Genomic DNA, 6,115 nt, shown 5'->3' with positions numbered 1-6,115 from the left:
AGGTCCAGTCCAGCGTTGCACTGTATGCAGATATGCCGGCGCAGGGAATCACAGGAGGGGGAGCCCCAGTTTCCAGTGGCCACTGGAGATTGGGGTCACGATTTCAGGGCACAAGCAAGGGCGCCCATGTACCCATGGGCGGACAAGCTGGCAGGGGTCATGCTTTGATGGCTACTTGGCCACCATCACCAAGACAGGCAGAGCATTCGCTGGGGTACCCGTCCTCGTGGCCTTCTTCCATACAGCAACCTGGCTCCATATAGAGCCCCAATGGTCGGTCACTCTCGTGTGAGCGCGCAAAGGGGTTGTTTCATCATTGTGCATTTTTAGCAGTTATTAACCTGCACCCAGGGGCGTAGCTAGCCCGCCGGCAGCCCATGTGCGGCCGTGGCGGGTGCCCCGATAGCCCCGCCCCCTGCGTCTGATGCCTTGAGGCTCCATTCAGGATCGCTGAAGCAGTTTAACTGCTGAAGGGGCTGCACGGCCCCTTCGGCAGTTAGACGAAGCCTGGTGCTGCGTTAGCAGCGCAGCCCAGGAGCGGCTCTTCCCTGCAGGGAAGAGCCGCTTCTGGGCTGCGTTGCAAACGCAGCACCAGTCTTAGCTCCTGAAGGGGCTGCATGGCTTTCGTTTAGCTTCCGAATTGGATGCGCGACCCCTGCTCAGGAGCTAAACTACCACCCCCGCATCTGATGTTAGACGTGGGGGGCGTGTCGGGGCCACTCTTGCGGCTCCTGATTGGCCACCGGCCCCGGGTTCTTTGAACCCGTTGGCCCAATAGTGGCTCCGCCCTGTCTGCACTTCTGCTTTGTTCCCCACAGATGGTCCTTCTCGTGAGTTGTGAGGGTGCCTGGCATTCTTTTGAGTGAGCGTGGTCCGCCCCGGGTCCGCATAATACTCTGTCGTCACTGCAGTGGGCACTCTCCTTTGACTGGAGCACTACTGACCCTGGTGACTGGCCCTGCTCATGAGTAAGCCTAGGGAGCACAAAGCCCCCAAGAGGAGGGGTCTTGGCCCCTTATCCCCAACCTTTCTGTGAAAAAAAAAAAAGAACTTAGCTGCTCCAGATTCCCTCCTTGGGGCTGCCTTTTAAACCTGATCCCGGGCATCCTACCCAGCAGTTTGCTCCCCTCCCGGCACTGCGATGGGGTGCCCTGCTTATATTGCTTGCTAACAATGGGCTCTCCCTCTCATGAGAGGGCCAGCCTACAGAGGAGGACCATGGGTTGTTAGCCCTAGGTCTCCCTTTGGACTGAACACTCATGAGTTGACCAATCCCTCCAAAGGGGGCCCCGTTGACATGGGGCCTCCAACTCTCCATGGCAAAAGATAGAACAGGATCTCTACAAACCCTTTGCCTCCCTGTGAAGCTTTGCACACACCCATAGAGGATTTTGACGCTCCTTGTGTCAGATCCTGGCTACATACATGTACGGGTGGGGGTAACACCAGGTTCATGCACAGATCTTTAAACCCATTCAAAATTCCTGGGTTAGGTCCGTTGTTGTTATTCATTCGATTTCTATACCACCCTTCCAAAAATGGCTCAGGGCGGTTTACCCAGAGAAACCATATGTTGAACCATATGCAGAAATGCCAATGCAGGGATTCATGGGAGAGGAGATGCCTGATTTCCAGCAGCCCCGGGATAGTAGGATCACCCTTTGGGGACACAAGCAAGGGTACACATGTCCACTTGTGCGGAGCAGCTGACAGGAGACACACTTTAGCAATAGCAATAGCAATAGCACTTACATTTATATACCGCTCTATAGCCGGAGCTCTCTAAGCGGTTTACAATGATTTTTAGCATATTGCCCCCAACATTCAGGGTACTCATTTTACTGACCTCGGAAGGATGGAAGGCTGAGTCAACCTTGAGCCCCTGGTCAGGATCGAACTTGCAACCTTCTGGTTACAGGGCGGCAGTTTTACCACTGCGCCACCAGGGGCTCTTTGCCTGTTGGCCACAGTCACCTAGACAGCAGAGCAGTCGCAGAGGTACCCATCCGCATGGCTTTCCTCCATAGATCCACCCGGTCCGATATAGAGCCCAACAATGGGCTGTCACTCTCGTAAGAGAGGGGTCTGTGGGAGAAAGCTAATGGGTTGTTAGCCTTAGGTCTCCCTTTGGACTGAACACTCATGAGTTGAGCCAATCCCTCCAAAGGGGGCCCCATTAACATGGGGCCTCTAACTCTCCATGCAAAAAACAGAACAGAACAGATAGAACAGTCCCCCAGTGGCCTGTCACTCTCGTCAGAGAGCAATCTGTGGGATAAAGAGATGTTTGCCATCAGGTATCATTAGAGATTTTGCTCGGCAATTCTCTCCCCTCCCCTCCCCTCCCCTCCCTCTGATGGTCCTTCTCATGAGTTGTTAGGGGGTGTCCCCAAGGCCTGGAAATCTCTTGAGTGACCACAGTCCGCCCCCGGTTGGCATCCATCATTATCACAGAGGAGGAATTGCCCTCTCAGTGATGGCAATGCCGATCCTGATGCCTGGCCCTTCTCATGTATAAGCCATTGGCCACCCACTTAAGGAGAACGAGTTGGTGCGGTTCTCCAGCCTGGGGGTCATCTCTATCCTTGCCAGGGACATCACACAAATGGCAAAAGCTATTTCCCAGGCAGATGCGTAATCAGGGTGGGGCAAGCAGGGCACGTGCCCTAGGTGCCAGTTGCAGGGGATGCAAACTGTCTGCCATGCCCCACCCCCACCCGCAACCTCCACAGTTGTGTGTGTGTGTGTGTGTGTGTGTGTGTGTGTAATTCCCCCCTGCTGGGCGCCCGCTGCTGCCCCCACTCATGCAGCCGCGACTCACAAGTCACGCAACAGAGATCTGAGCTGGGGGGGCGGAGAGCAGGGGGGTGGCCTCTAGCACTGACTGGCAAAGAGGCCCCCTTTTAAAGAGATCATTCTCTTTATTGAGAAGGGGGAGAGCAACTGGCCCTATCCAACCCCAGCACAGCATCCCTGCAGTGGCTGTTGCTAATGTCTATCTTATGTTTGTCTTTTAGATTGTTAGCTTTTTGGGCACAGGGAGCCTTTTAACCAATTTTATTTATTTTTATTTCACTTTGGGTGGAGGGGCTTTCCTCAGTCTTCCCTGCCTGGTAGCCAGAGCTGTTCTGACAGCCAGAAAGCGGGGCCTGGATGTCATACAGCTCAAAATAAAGGAATTGCAGCAGCCAGAGACAGCCAGCTTCCTTATCGAAGCCTTATTTGCAGTACAAATTGTGCTATTCTAACTCATTCTTTCTTCCCATCCACACAAAGTATTTATTTGATAGTTCCTTTGTCTACTGCCTGGATTATTTTTAATGTCATGGTTATCAAGAGTGTATGCTCCTCCTAATAGCCCAGCGGGGAAATGACTTGTCTAGCGAGCAAGAGGTTCCTGGTTCAAATCTAGGGCTGTGTGAAATGTTTCGGATACAGAACGATCTGTATCCGAATCTACCTGTTTCGACCAATTTGTACACAAAACAAATTGCCCCTCTGCAAGCCTGGCAAGATTCAGCTCCAAAACAAATTGCCTGAATTTTGCAGCCGAATGTTTTGTTGTTTCAGACCTCCATTTTGTGGCGATCTTCATGCAGTCTCCATTTTTGTTTTAACATCTATTTGAATTTCCTGCCCCTTCAGGCTTCAGATTGGTGGACGAAAGCCTGGGCTGATCTGCTGACGATTCCCTCCTTGTTCCAGATTGATTCTTTTGGCTCTTGCCAGTGCTAACGGACCCCAGATTTGCCAGGGTAAGGGTCGAAGGGGCAAGGGTGGGGGGGAGTTCAAGGAGGGATTTTCAAATAGATTTCAAGAGGCAGCAGCCACCATTCTGCCTTTCTGCCTCGTGGAAGAAGAGAGAGAGTGAGAGAGAGAGAGTGCTTTGCTTTGCTTTGCCTTGCCGCCTATTGCCTTCTGCCTTGCCAGCCTGGGCCCAGCCTGCCTTGCCACCCAGCCTGCCTGCCCCTGCTGCATGCCAGCCTGGAGTGGATTCTCTGCTGCATTGCTTTTTTGTTCCTGCTGGTGATTCAGGAGAAGAGAAGAGAAGAGAAGAGAAGAGAAGAGAAGAGAAGAGAAGAGAAGAGAAGAGAAGAGAAGAGAAGAGAAGAGAAATCTATCTTTTTTCACCCCCTTCCTGCAGCTGAGAGAATCACTGCCTGCCTGTGCCTAGTGTCTGTGCCAGCCACCAGCCTGGCCTGCCACCCCTCCCCTCCAGATTTTCCAGGCTTTTGCCCCAGCCTCCAGCTGCACATTCTGAAGACTGAAGAAAGAGAAGAAGATTGAAGGAAGAAAGGCAGAAAGGAAGAAAGAGTAGACTCAGCAGAGACCAGACCACAGAAGTGGACGACTAGAAGACACAACGTGGATGAAGCCCTAGACTGAGTACCCATTTAAAACACACACACACACACACACGTCTCTGGAACTGTGTATTCTTGGGCTTTTTTCCTGTTTGGAGGGAGGTTTTGGCTTGCAATTGAATTTTAAAAGTTGTGTGTTGTTTAGTTTAAAAGAAGTTTAAATTTGGGTTCTGTCTGTGGGAGGGATCCCCATTAGCTAATACTAGTAGGTGGTTAGAAGGGTAGCATAGCCTCATGGTTTTAAAAAACAATTCTGTTTTTCCCCCAAAGATTTTTGTGTGTGCATTTTAAAAAAACAGAAACCTCTCCTCCAGCCCTCTGTGCCCATAATATAGATCAGTATTATTATTCTCTGCCCAGCAGCCTACCAGCTCTGAGTGGGCACACACTCCAGCCTCCTCACTGCACATTAAGTTTACCCCCCACCCCGAACTGCAGCCTTTAAACAAAGTGCCATCAGCAGCACAACCCATTGGCTCTGGGTGTGTGTGTGGGGGGGGGCACACACTCTGCTGAAGTCAGCCCAGCCCCTGTTCTTGGCCCTTCTCCCAACTGAGTGTCCCCTGCCCTGAGACACTCACCCCTCTTCTGCCCCTTGCCCCTCAATTCTTTCAAAAAGGTTTTTTTAAAAAAAGAGTCAGGGTTTTAAAAAGAAGTCCCCAAAGAGAAGGTTGGGAGAGGTGGAAGAGTGCCAGACAGGGGGAGGGTTTTTCTTGCTGGTCGTGGTGGGGGGCGGCGACAGGGGCCTATTCACTGAGTCACCCCCACCTCTGCTTTGGTGTGCAGATCGGACTTCTTTCCTCTGCCTGGCTCTACGCCAGGGCCTGCAGCTGGGCAGCTGTGTTAGTGGGGAGGGCCTCCCCTGCCAGGGAAGACGTTCTTCCCATGGCAGATGTGGAGGTGGTGCAGGTGGAGCCAGCTGCTAGTCCAGCCATATCCACCTTGCCACCCTCCCCACCGGTCCCTGCAGGCTGCTGCGTGTGCGGGCACAGGAACCTTTCTGGGATGCTACGTGTCACACATGCTTATGCTGAACTACACACACACACACACACACACACACACACACACGCAGAGCACACTGTCACACAGGGCTTGCTTGGTTTCCCTTTAATGTTTAACATAGTTTGATTTGTTTCAACCACGCATGATACCACGAGGCCCATGACGCAGGTGGGTGGCGCGGCCTGGCCTGGCGCCACTGTGGCCCAGCACCACCACCACCACCACCCCCACCCACAGAGGCTGCGCTTGGGGTGGGGGTGGCAGGAGGGAGGGTTTCAGAAGATGCATGCTGATATGAAAGAATTGCTGTCATTGAACTGATGCTGTAGTGCAAATGATGAATGCCAAGGTGATAATCTGATGCCGATGCTGATGATGTGATGATGAGTTGTTCAAACATTTCTGTTTTGTTATGTGGCTTTCACTTGTCTCTTTAATGTTCGTTTTCTGAGACTTGGCTTTGATTTTTTCCAGCCATGGAAGGTCTGTGACTGAAGCAGCAACACATACACACATGCACCCACCTACCCCCCACTCCCACCTCCAGCCGTGGCCACGGATGAGCTTGCTGCTGGTGCCCTCACATGTCTGTCATGCAGACTTAGAGAGCACATAGCATTCTGAGGCCGGAGCCAAAATTTTAACCCTAAACCCCAAAATGTTAAACCCTCAATCAAATGAATAAACTCACCAACCCTTTTGCAGAGCACATATGCAAAGGTATACTATATTTTCCCCCTACACAA

This window comes from Hemicordylus capensis, chromosome 6, assembly GCF_027244095.1.
Source record: "Hemicordylus capensis ecotype Gifberg chromosome 6, rHemCap1.1.pri, whole genome shotgun sequence".
In the NCBI taxonomy this organism is placed as follows: Eukaryota; Metazoa; Chordata; class Lepidosauria; order Squamata; family Cordylidae; genus Hemicordylus; species Hemicordylus capensis.
Note: the sequence above shows the minus strand (reverse complement) of the source record.